Source organism: Cydia amplana, chromosome 2, assembly GCF_948474715.1.
Source record: "Cydia amplana chromosome 2, ilCydAmpl1.1, whole genome shotgun sequence".
In the NCBI taxonomy this organism is placed as follows: Eukaryota; Metazoa; Arthropoda; class Insecta; order Lepidoptera; family Tortricidae; genus Cydia; species Cydia amplana.
This window is the reverse complement of record NC_086070.1, coordinates 18,106,681-18,120,403: the sequence shown is the minus strand read 5'-3', so window position 1 is coordinate 18,120,403 and position 13,723 is coordinate 18,106,681. Positions and strand designations below refer to the sequence as shown.

At 36.6% G+C, this 13,723-nt stretch overlaps 1 protein-coding gene across 3 annotated transcripts in view; it reads left to right on the top strand.

Annotated features, from left to right (window-relative positions):
• Nucleotides 1-13,723, top strand: part of LOC134659516 (dorsal-ventral patterning tolloid-like protein 1) — a 109,347-nt gene that overhangs the window by 58,425 nt on the left and 37,199 nt on the right. The window contains exon 1 of one of the 3 annotated variants that reach the window (XM_063515195.1): nucleotides 2,441-2,718. The exons of the other annotated variants lie outside the window; for them this stretch is intronic. The gene's annotated coding sequence lies outside the window, so the exon portion shown is untranslated. Of the gene's footprint in view, nucleotides 1-2,440; nucleotides 2,719-13,723 lie in introns of those variants that run through there. 3 annotated transcript variants of the gene reach the window in all.

Here is a 13,723-nt window from a genome sequence, read left to right as displayed (position 1 = left end):
ATATTAGCGCGACAGTGACAGTTGCGTTTCGATCGCTACGGAGCGTAAGCGATTGGCATGTTAGCTACGCGGCCAGGATACGAACTTCGTGTAAAGTTTTATATTATGTTTTGTCTTATGTCATTCATAAATTTCATAATGGAGTAGCTACACAGTGTGTGGCCTATAACGCGGGCGAAAAATTAAAACGTAGATTCTACTCCTCAAACAATAAAACTTTTGTTCAACAACTTTTTGAAATGATGTAGTCTTAAAATTGTCCCTTTTTCAAACAAACTAAATAATATTTTCAATGTACTTACTTTAAATTCCGTCTAATTGACATTACCCGTCAGTCTTGTCACCGTACAGGCATAATCAATTTCGTAATACATTGCGTGTTCGATTAAATTTTAAAGTGTTTTAAAATACAAACCACAAGTTATTTTTAAAAGTCGCTGAACAAACATTGTCTAGTTTGAGGAGTAGAATCTACGTTTTAATTTTTCGCCCGCGTTATAGGCCACACACTGTATATACATATTTTATACAGTCGATACATTTGTCGATGTCTTAATTATTTTATCGTTATTAATATTGGTTTCTGGTAATAAATTATTTACTTAATAGATGTAAATAACAAATGTTGAGTGATTTCATGGGTTTGATCGTTTATACGTTCATTGTTTCATTGATATACAAATGTCCACATTCTTAATAATTCTGAAGACGACTTCGAAACCAGCCGGCCTAGCCAAGGTGACAATCGCTATCCCTTCGACAACGAAACGCTTTGTGTCTCTCTATTACTCTTCCATATTAGCGCGACAGTGACAGTTGCGTTTCGATCGCTACGGAGCGTAAGCGATTGGCATGTTAGCTACGCGGCCAGGATACGAACTTCGTGTAAAGTTTTATATTATGTTTTGTCTTTCTTAAATTTATGAAGCTAAAAATATTTCTGTAGCTCGACTGAATCAGAAATGAATCTAAAATCTAAAAATGATAATTGAATTAGACTGATGTGATTGCCGACGCATGTGCATGAGTGCGCTAAATGCCGGTGGCGGTTGACCGCATCTGCGCTGGTTACGGACGTAATGATATTACGATGGTAATCGGATCGTGGAAATTTGTGCGGTCCTAAAATATATCACATTAAGTATAATATCTGGGTGACCGAGCTTCGCTCGGAAAACATATAATAACTCGGAAATGCGCGTTTTCCCAGAGATAAGACCTAGCTAGATCGATTTTTCGCCCCCGAAAACCCCCATATACCAAATTTCATCGAAATCGTTAAAGCCGTTTCCGAGATCCCCGATATATATATATATATATATATATATATATATATAAATAAATAAATAAACAAGAATTGCTCGTTTAAAGGTATTTATACACTGCCAAAACTTTCTTATAGAATCAACTGGCATTGTCACTGGCCATTTTGTCACCCTCTCCCGGCTGTTTATTGATTCCATCGCCCCTAGAAAAAATAATTTGCGTTGTCTACGGGCATCTCAGCGCATTACCATGCATAAAACCCCGCTATTTCAGATTGAAATCTCTCGACCGTGAATGGTGAATGAGAAAATGAGGATCGCCTGATGATTCCTTGTTCTCGTTTTATGAATAATTAAAACTTGTTTGTGGCGCTAAGTTCTTTGAAATGAATATTACTACACTGGAATTCACAAAAACTACCGAGCTCTTAATACTATTTAAAACGATAATAAAATATATTTGACTATGGTGTACCATTACTAGTACAGGAGACATTGTTTCATTGCGGATTTCTGTTAATGATAATCGCGATCAGTTCCACTTCGAGAGTGTTTATGATTTGGGTACTTACTTAATACCCCAAGACAAGGAATGGCAAACCAAACGTGAATTACAAGACGTTGTCAGGAGTTTTGTTCTAGCCTTCGTCAGCAGTTCCACATCTAGTACATACATTTTACATTAAGGCTCGAAAACGAATGTATACCATCTTAATGTCCTATCGAGGCTATTCTTCGAGTCTAATTGGAATCTAATTGAAGTACGCAGAGCGCATTTTAATTTCTAAATAGTCATTGTAACAGCTCCTCGCGATCTCATTTTTGATGGAGCTTTATTTATGAAGCTTTTGTTTTTACATAAATGAGTACTTGTATAGAATGTTAATGAGGTATCCAAATGAACACTTCTGCATAACTTTTCTGACAGTTAGTATCGGTTGGATAATTTATGATTTGTGTCTGTCTTGAGAGACAATCCCGATACTACCTGTCAAGAATCTACTTACCGCATGTAGTCCGTGTGTACGTCCATTAATGGGTATGTCGGGTAAAAAAGTAAAAAACTGTAACTAATTAGTCGGTAAAATATTATATTATAGTATCCGTAAAGTGGTACGTGGTAGAAAAATCGACAATAAAAGAAACAAAATCCCTACATTTTATCAAAAGTTCAGTATTTAAAATTGAAAGACATAAAAAATAGTGATAAACGTTTGGTTTTGGAAATACAAGTGGTTAGTCGGTATCATTAGCGCGCCAGTTGTCGGGGCGACGCTTGGAGCGGCGCGCGCGTGCGCCGCGCGGGGCGCCACCAAGCTGGGCGAGCACGCGGCCATGCTCGCAGTCGCCATCTGCTGCATCCTGGTGCTGCTGCTGGTCTTCATCATCCTCATCATTGTGGTCGGACAGAACATCGAGGCGAAGGGCGGCTCCTAGCGGAGGCGGACCAGAGGTAAATTCATTGTTTGTTGTTTTTGTAATACCCACCTACTGAGTGCCGTCAAAGCTTACATGAGATCTACTCTTGTGCTATAGCAGTGATTCCTAACCTGGGGGTAATTACCCCCGTGGGGATAAAACTGGTATTTTACGGGGGTAATAAGCTAACCTAATATAACAATTCAACAAAGGTACACGTTTTATTTTTTTTTACCATTAAGGGGAGGGGTAAAATCAGGTTCCCTAGGTAGTCATAGGGGTGACCGGACTGAAAAGGTTAGGAACCACTGTGCTATAGGTAGCACATTTGAAAGAATTTTATTTTAATATCTGGTTTTCAGATACCGAATAAGTACTTACTAGTATAATACGGTTACAGTGGTGCCTCGGACTGCAAAACTAAGTGACGGAAAAAGCTAATAAAATACCTTTTAGCATCCTACTCAAATTTTGTTAAAGGGGAGTACGAGATACCGCCTTGAATGTTGTTCCTAATGGAAAATGACAAAAGTTTTCCTTTTCTCACCTTTTAATTTTGCACTGGATTCCTTTTATTCGCGGAAAATCTATTGTTTTGAGTCAGGCCCCACCCCAGCCTGCGAAGTAAACCGGAGATTGGCGGCGGGGATGGCGCGGAGTGTTGCTCCAAGTCTAGTCTAATTAATTTACCTACTCTGTTACAATCCTCGACCCGCTTGCCTTATTATATTATCGCCCTACTTTATTAGCGATTTGTTTAATTTACTCAGAATCATTTAGCAATGAAGATGTTTTACTTAATGGTTGTAACATTGACAATTCTTTATTGAATTTCGTGTTTGAGCTGTGGTACATAATAGTTTGCTACATGTACCGTATACTGCCCCACCACGCCTAGATAACAGCCACAATCTCGCATAACATCAATAAAATCCAAATTTTTCGCTTTTCATTTTCTAATGACTATTACGACTCTGTGTCTCTTATAGCGTATCAATAATAAGTTTGGCAATTCGCAATTTTTACCATTTTTTTTCCCAATAGCCTCCCGAAAGGATTTTGTAACCATTCGCATATTTTCTCATTCATTTTATTTTCCAGTAGCTTATTTTCCTGATAGGTTTTCTAACCATTCGCATAATTTCCCACTATATTTCATTTGTTTACAATCACGGGCGACAGAAAATGATAGTGATTGGTTTTAATTAAGAATTTATATAAATAATATTATTATATTTTTAGAGTATAAAAAGTGCTAATGATATTATGATTGTCATTAAAAATACGTAGTAATGAAGGACAATAAAATTAATTGGTTTGTTTACGTACATTATTGTCAATTTCTTTTGAGCTCAACTTTAAGTACTTACATAATGTAATTATATAGTAAGAAATAATTTAATAAGAAAAATTAACACTGTTCGCCTTATAAAGGCAAACAGTGTTAATTTTTCTTATTATATTTATTTAGTAATTATAAAAGCTTATTTAATGCTATTCTAGTCATTTTATTATCTTGTATAGCAAAAGCATACACCGAATAAACCTTTCTCAACATTTTTATTAGGTACTGAAATAGGTATAAATTAGGACGACGAAGAAAAATGTAGAAAGTAAGTATTTTGTCCCCTTTTGTTAGGATCCTGGGTCGTTGGTAAATACGCGCCCGCCGCGTAGCTTGGTCGAATATGCGGGCTTCAAAACCTTTGTGGACAAAAATGCTTTATGCCGTGGCCGGTATACTCGTATACCGCGTCATACTCGGCGACACGCCGATCAATCTCTGCCACCATCCTACGAGTATATATGCTTAAGTAAAGTTCATATACCTATCGTTATGCGGCTTTTTTACCTAGCTTAAATATTTCGTGAAGTCCTTTCACAGACTCTTACAGACTCTTTTTCATTTACGTATTATACTGATAGTGTTGTTTATGAAAACTGCATTAACGAGGGATGTAGGTGATTCTACCTATGATTTTTGATTAGTTCTTCAGAATTATCTTATTGTTTTTCATAAAGTAGAGTACCTCGTTTCTATGCAATGCATGTAACCTTTTGCAATTGAGTGCAATTTTCAAATATGACGAAATCTAAAAAGCTATAGGTTTTGCACCAAACTACCTACTGTTTATATTTTGTAATAGCGGAGGCGACAAATAACATCGCATAATCCAAACAAATAAGAGGCTCACTCAGGTGGAGAAGGTCCTTAATAATGATAATGGGGGCGCTATTCGCTAGATGTGCGACATGAGCGTCGAGCGCAGGTAATAATTAACACTTTCAATCCACTTGTCCTCCTGCCGGCTGGGCCAGCGTTCTTCATTCATCATTCATCAACTTTTAACAGCGAGAGTAAAATCGGCTTATATAATTATGAAGATTCCGTAGAGTCTCCAACGTCGTGTCGTGGCGTTTCAAGCGGAAAAGCTTATGAAACATATAAAATGTATAAAAACAATTTGCAAGGACTAGTGTATAATGGCGTATTACGTAGGAAACCGTATTTAATCGATGTGATCGTAATAGGCGGTTCTACTGTACCATCATACCATGTATAATTTTGGTAATAGATAGGTACTCGTATGTTAAAAATCTAGCTTACTATCATCAGAAAGGTACCTACACTAAAAGCCAAAATAGCATATGTATGGATGACACTTTAATTTTTGGTAATTTTGAGTGAAAAATTGAGCTTTTGTTCTAGGATTGTAACATGTAAGACAAAATATCATCGCTTTCCAACTCAAAAGTATAAAAATCAAAGTACGTATCGGAACAACAAGGATTCAGATACTTATTTATGCGCAAGAAGCCACTCGGTAATATGACATAATACATAACATTAGGAACAGATCTCATCGAAATATGTATGTATACAGTCACGTTCCGTTAGGCCATTTAGGGTTCTAGCTAAATTGGACATTCCATAGCATAAGTATGGAACAACCAATTAGCTATAGGACCCTAAATGGCGTAACAATCCCGTGTGGTGACTGTACTTGAACGCCCGGTTGAATATACGCAAGCCATGTCGTCTGTCTGCCTTATTGGATTTGGGAGTCCCTCATCCGTTATTTTGACATTTATTTCTCTAATAAAGACTCTACTACATTCGTTTTGGCTGAAATTAACACTAACGAAAAACTTATGCAAGGATGTATGTGGCTTTCTTTCATATTCTTATCTTCTTACGTTATTTCTGGTGACAAATGTATACTTATTTACTTAATTAATATGTTTTCAGCTTAGTGAAAGCATACATCGATCTCGGCATGTATAATTATTTTCTAAAGGGTAAAACATGTAACACATCTACAAACACTGCGTAATTGTTAACCTCTCAAATATACGTAGGTACTCTCGATTTGCATGTACCTACCCTTCCTAACTGTTTGGGAACTTTAGGTTTGCATATGATCTTAACATATTGGAGCTTCTGTTTACCTCAAATATGTATAGAGGGCTTGAGGCCAATTAGCAGGATCGGGATTGGTATGGAGATTGCTGACTTCGGCGTAATTAGAAACTTCGGTATCTGGGTCGGAGGAATTTATTGTGTAGGTAATGGCAAGCATTCACGTTGTTTATACTTAAATACAATTTGAACATTAATTCATTGTCAGTATTCCCAAGGAAAATAATTTAAAAGTAAATAGAGAGAACAATTAGAGAACAAGTTCTCTACATACTTAATATAATAAAAATAGGCCTTAAAATGTAAAATAGCTATATTTACCTAAATATGAAGGTAGAATTCTGGTCAAACTATTGAAAAAACGTTGTAAATATTAAAAGTTTGTGATTAGAAACACTACGGAATTAATACAGATTTGATCAATCAATCAATCAATTTATTTATTGCTTACTTTTACATAGGATTTTGATATCTACTATTTCATTTGCAGAAGTCGTAAGATAGATGAATAGCAGAGTAGCAGTACCTACTACATAATTATGTACCATCTCAATGTCAGTGGGCTCTTGAGCGTTGTCAATGCCCGCGTATCGGCGAACCTTACCCTGAAATATTCATAAGATGGATAAGCGGTGCTCCTCAAAGGGCTTTGGGATACAATCCTTGCCTCGACTCAATAAAAGATATTTCGCACTCCCCATCTCTTTCTTTTATACTTGTGACTTCGCTTTGGAATCTACTTGGAAAACGTTAATGATGTTTTACTAGTGCAAACTGAAATAAACGTCATGTCTCATATATGATGTATACGAAAGACCCAATCGTGGAGCTCTGGAGGTCTTGGCCACTTTTTCTTTCGTATATTTTGACGGCCTCCTAGCACAGTCGGTAGTGAGCCTACCTATGAAGCAGGATGATCCGGATTAGAATCCCGGTAAGGGTTTAAATATATGTGTGATTATCACGAATATTTATTTGTTCCTGAGTAGGATGTTATCTGTGAACTTATCGATACAAGTACATACTGCCCACGTTGCCTAGAACCCATAGTACAAATATTGCTTAGTTTAGAGCTAGGTCGATTTGTGTTTCTATTGTCCACATTGTCCCCAAATATTTATTTATTTATTGTATGACATTTAATCTCTTAGGGTCGGTTGTACCAAACCGCGTCTAACCGTTAAGTGCTCGCTAAATGATATTGTATGGGAATTTTCATACTTCTCTGCCGAGTGATTTCGATGAAATTTACTATACGAGGGTTTTCGAGGGCGAAAAGTCCATCTAGCTTAGGTCTTATCTTAGTTTTTATATGTCTCCCAGATATTGTTTTTGATGGGATATCAGAACTACCAGATTTGACGTAAAAGCTAAATGTATAAAATTACTTTATCATTAGGTTAACGTTACTTACTTGGTGTATTGTAGCAAAGTTGATTCGTTCCGGTGATTGTTATTTGAAGTGGGCGATGATGACTACAATGTAGCGGGGCAGCGCGTCGCTCAGTGGCCTACGGGCACGTTTTCGAATTACCATAACAATCGGCTCGTTCTGCGTAAACATATATCTACCTCCCAGTCAATTTACCAGTTTTCTTTTCTTAATAGTTTGTTTGGACAGTAGAATTCAAAGAGAACTCTAATTTTTATAGCGCCTTAACTAAATGGTATCCAGCTATCCAATACAGTTGTCAGCGAATTGTGAAGTCTAATTATTAGGTACTTACTCACTATTCAGTAAAATCAGCCTTAGGTGAATTTCTGCTACGATTTTTCTGTCGAATTAATAAGCAGAGTCTGTGATAAAGTGACATTATTTGAGATATGGATTATCTGCAATCTCATCTTTTTTGTAATGCCATATTCATTCGAATCCTTTTTAAAACGGTCTCATAGCAAGGATTACGTGCTTTTTTAAATATAAATGTACATTTTTTAAAGATCTAATGACTGCTTCGTAAATCGTCCTACTTACCGCAATATACACTCGCACACGCTGTGGCGCCGCCCATGTATGGCATGGGACATATTGAGTAGCTATTGTTGTTGCTAAGTATGTTGTTTATTAATTACAATATTTTCAGGAATTTTTAAAGTAGCCTTGTCTATAATGTACCAATTGTGGTAATCTGTGCTTATCACGCTACCTATTGCTACAATGAGGTCCCTTGGCGCCGGAGAGCCCTCGAATGCGAGTGCTAAACAACAGGGTGTTGTCACCGTCATCTTGCGTTACTTCTCATTTTTCGCTGCGTCGTTATATTTCTAAATATTTGGTTACAGATTACAATTATTTCTCTGTTGATCTGTGCTGCGTATAGATTAACGACTTTATGTCTAATCTCATGTCCAGAATTAGAGTAAATTGGAGTTTACGGCGTGTCTTCTATGAGATTTACTATTACGTTATTGTGCAAATCTTTAACTTTTGATGAAATTCAAGTTACTTTTAATTACATGGCTTCGTGCATTCCGTCTTATTTAACGTTGTTAGTTTTGTTACCTATTGTACGAGTACGTAATGTCTTAACCCATCACAGAATAATGGTGTTCTGTACATTTGGGAGGCCATGTCATCCTTCCACAGGGTGTCGAATGATTTACCTATGTAGGTACTATATAAAACTGGACGCTTGCCTAACACCTAGACATTATTATTGAAATATTTTATAGCTCATCATCATAATAAATAAAAAATCTCTCACTTCTGTTAGTTTTCTCTTCTCAATTCTGCTTACAAGTATAGTATGTACTTATAAAAGCCTGTATAATACTTTAATGACACATTCCTTGCACTTTAATTTATTTTTATTGGTTAAATTACGTAAATGTAGTATAGAGTTTTATATTGTCAGACCACTCCTTTCTTGTTCTCTTCTTGAGAACTACCGTATGTGGGTATGATATATTGTAATTTCCTCCTTCCACGGCTAGCCGCGAAGACAAGTTACGTGTTCTTACGTACACAGCGAGCACGTGACGTGCGATGTGGCGACGATATTAAATCTCCCACGCGGCGAGAGTCTTAAATAAGTTCCGACAGTTCGCAAAAGTTTAAACTGAATAAGGTATGAAGGTAGGTACCTACTTAAGGTTTATTGTACTCCGTATTTTGGGCTTGATTTTTCTCGAACGCAATTTGTCATGTACCTTTATATTATTGAAATAAAAATCTTTATTATTACGGAAAAAAAACCTAAAATTAAAATGATTTGTCATTTATTAATTTTAATTATTGAGTACCGTCGCCCGCTCTGTTTACTGACCGTTCGTAATAAACCTTACTACAACAGGCATAAGGTCCACCGATGGGCAGTTAACAGTGTTGCTGTTTGTACTTTGCGCTAAATCACAAATTTTTACTTCGTGATCATCCAATATGATACAATTGATATCTACAGTCTGAAATTACGGAATCGCCATGATATGAGTTTAATTGAAAAATACATATAGGATTAACTACAAGGTAAAAAGCCAACGACTTGGCGTGATCCTCCACAGCCGGACCACCTCGCCTGATTGAAATGAAACTAAATTTATTTTTCATAAATTTAGTTTCATCAGTTTAGTTAGATTATATCTTGAAGTCGCGGATATCAGCGGGTTCGGCTGCAGATCCTATTCCCCAGCCGGACCCCTTTTAAACACATATATCTGCCAAACTACGGCACTAATTATAGTGGTCCGGCTGTGGAGGACTCGGGTCTTTTTAATGTTTCGTTTTCAATGGCAGCCATTGAAACTTCAAAATTTTCTTCTATTACTTTAACAACTTGTAAACTGGGTAAGAAACAACTCTCCCAAAGCATATCCGATAACCTATAATTTAGATGGCTGCCAACCGGGAACAAGTAATAGTTATTTGTTTTACAAGGAGGCAAAGTTGTTTTTTAACCGATCGTGCTAATATTGATACCCGAGTAAGCGAATGATTCCAAAATGCGAAAAATGGAATCTTGAGCGTTGCAAGGATTTTAAAGATAAAAGATAAAGATAAAAGATGTTTATTCGTGACAATCACAAAACATGTACGGACATGTACAGACAACAACAACAGCAAGAAAAGAAGAAATTAATAAATGTGCATCACGAAATGGACCCAACTCAGCATAATGCTAGCTATAAAGCCAGCGCTGGTCTTCCGTAGGGCCCATTCGGTGATGCCACGACAGACAACACATAAGCAACATATTCCATTAAAACGCTACAAAGATACACAAAAGGAATAATTGAGAAAATAGAGAATACAAAAAAAATAACAAGAAAAATAATTAAGAAAACAAACAAAACAAAAAAAGAAAAACATAAAATAGACAAAAAAATATATTAACATGTATAATATGAGCATGAGGCATATACTTAAAGCATGAGGGTTAAACAACAACTTTGCCCCCTAGTGAAACACAACATTTTTCACCACACCAACTCGAAGAAAATATGGATTCTAAGATATCAAACAAAATCAAATCCAAATTGCAATTGTGCAAGCGGGACAGCAATATATTATGCGCGTGCGACAGACATAGGAGTAGTAGTAGGCGGGTCAATGTACGAAATTATTCGTGCTTAGCGTCCTTGCCTTAGCAAATATAAAAAATTGAAGTGGCATAAGAAGGAAAAGTTTTTTACAGTACATATGGTGCTACTTTCCCGAACTAGTGCGGGAAAGAGCACTTTCCGTGCGTATGTCGAAAGTTTAAAGTGCCATATGTACTGTAAAACGTTGTACGATACACGTGCGAATAGGTAATTCGCAACTCGTGTCGATTTAAAACACTCCCTTCGGTCGTGTTTTAATTTATCGCCGCTCGTTTCGAATTTCCTCTTTTCCGCACTTGTATCGTAAATAACTATTTTTCAAAAAAGTAGATATGGTGTACTTTAAATTTATTATCCAAACACTATGTTTGTTACTTATTTATTGATAACTAATTTGCTAATTTGATGTGTAAGTATAATTTAATTTATTAATTTGATATAAAAATGGTCATCAGTATCACACAACTTTCATTTATTTTACTATCAAGTGTGTTAGGCTGTAGCTATTAGTTGTATGTTTAAATGTCACAATGTCAGTGATGTCTTATCTTAAATAATCTCTCTCTTTTATTTGGTCAAATCGAATGTTTTCAACCATACTAAGTTTAAATTTAGGTTTTGTTTGTATGTGTCACGACGATAATGAACTGTTGTTAACCTCAGCACACCGCCTGCCGAGAAGGCGAGCCAGTATCTCGGACCATCGACATTGACACAAGCACGGCGCTAATCGCGAGGGCTGTTGACCCATTAACCGAGGCCGCTAGACAAAAGATGCGCGACAATGCTCGACCTTGTGCACCGCATCACTTATTCCCTTCTGATGATGCGGTCGCTTCTTATTTAGTATCTAAACGACAACCCATCCATATATTCGATACGATTTGGTATGATTCTATAATGCATACAACAGAAATACCTACAAATATCACTGATCAACTTCCTCGTTTCATGCTTAACTTTCCTTATTAACACATTCAGTGCCAGCGTATGCTACGCCCTACGAGCGTAGAGTGACTGCTTTAGTTATCTAGTGACCTGCTATTGGCCACTCTCAATAATAAGGTTTCAATTGGCTTGTTTCTTTCAGATTTGTAAGGAGTGGCCAATTACTATCCACTGGCTTACTGTCTAATATATACTCGAACAGGATTATATTCCAAACCAGGCGCCCAATATGCCAGAAAACGGAAAACACATATTTAAGTAAGGAAAAAACTGGTGACTTGAACCGTAAGAAGAGTTTCCGTCAATTGACCATCTTTCAAAATTAATAGAAGTACTCGGTGATAAAATACGGACATAGGGCCCGATTCGGATTTTGAAATAGACATCTATTCGATATCTTTTAGACATCACCAAGATACGATAACGATATGTTTAAGATCTAACCTGTCAAATTTGACATTTCCGCGATTCTGGAGATACTCTTGAACGATTTCCACAAGATATGACTTAGAGATCCAATTCACATCCAATAGATATCTAACACTATCTAACGTAAAAGTGACATTGGTTGCCCGAATTGCGCTGCAAAAGAGAAATAGTTGAAATCTAAACTATAACGTATCTAATACGTGTCGTCTCTTGTGAATATCTTGAAGTTCGAATACGGCAGATAGTCACGGACCGGATAAAATAATGGAGGCTGTATTGAATGATTCATGACCTTTATTTTACTGGAGCGAATTTTAATTTTTGACAATTGTTTATTTCTCTCACCTAAGAAAATCTACTGGACTCGCCTTGTTTCTCTCTTCAGCTCTTATTAATCGATTTCCAGAATGTAAGTTTCGATTTCTATGACGCTTGAAATATAAAAGCCAATGAGTACGTAAATGTTAAATGAAACAGTCTGCAACTGTTAAGAATGTTGAGTAATCTAATACCTTTAAATGAGCAATTCTTGTTTATTTATTTATTTATTTATATATATATATATATATATTTCGAGGATCTCGGAAACGGCTCTAACGATTTCGATGAAATTTGGTATGTAGAGGTTTTCGGGGGCGAAAAATCGATCTAGCTAGGTCTTATCTCTGAGAAAATGCGCATTTCCGAGTTATTATATGTTTTCCGAGCAAAGCTCGGTCACCCAGATATTAATATTTAATCTGAACGGGAACTTTCTAAGTGGGAACTTGTATGAGAATTTTCTTCAGAAAGTTTTCAGAAATTGGGGAATTTTTGTGAATGTTCTAAAACTTGCACACTGCTGCTCATTTAACTTAGTTTACGAACATATTAAATAATTGATGGGTAAATTTTTTTCGTTGGTACTACGTTTTTGTAAACAGATCGACCGTGGCGCAGTCCTCGACGCAAGTGTACTCCGCGCGAGTGCGCTCGCGTCGCGAGTGATTACCGTTCACTCCGCACTCGCCGATCCCCACGCGTTACTAGTGGAACTCGATTAGAGTAAACCTGCCACCTATTGTTATGAGAATATCTATCTGCCTGGTGAAAAGTGCCATTCGTGACATATCTACAATATGGTAGTTTACTCTGTTTTGTTCATACGTCTTGTTCATAAACGTAACATTATGAAACCAATTTGAATTAAATATTATAAGGCGTAGGTACCTATTCAGATTAAATAAGTTTTTGTCAAACTGTTCATTTTTGATACAAGCCTTTACCACAGCCAACTAATACTCATCGAGACGATTCTAACCACCCCACACACAATTTGGTCGCATTATTGTTTTATCACAGAGTTCCAACGGCCACCTCCTGTCTCCATCATCAGATCAGCTCGATGGTACCATAATATTGCATTATCACTCATCTTAAATATGATGTATGCAACTTTTCCGCTTCATTGGAAATCGGGAAGTGGGTCAAATTTAACTTGATATATTTGATTACAGACAAACCCAAAACCTAATGTTGAGAGAATTTTGTAATATGCTAAAAGAAACAGCCTTCAAATATTTTTGTAATCGTTTGTAGGGCAAAGATTGAATCAGCGATCAAGCATCTCGTACGTAATTAGAAATTCCCCATTCCCAGTCATTAAGTTCCTAAAGAACGTCTACGAGTCTGAACATTTCCAGTTCAGTAAAACTGAATGGAA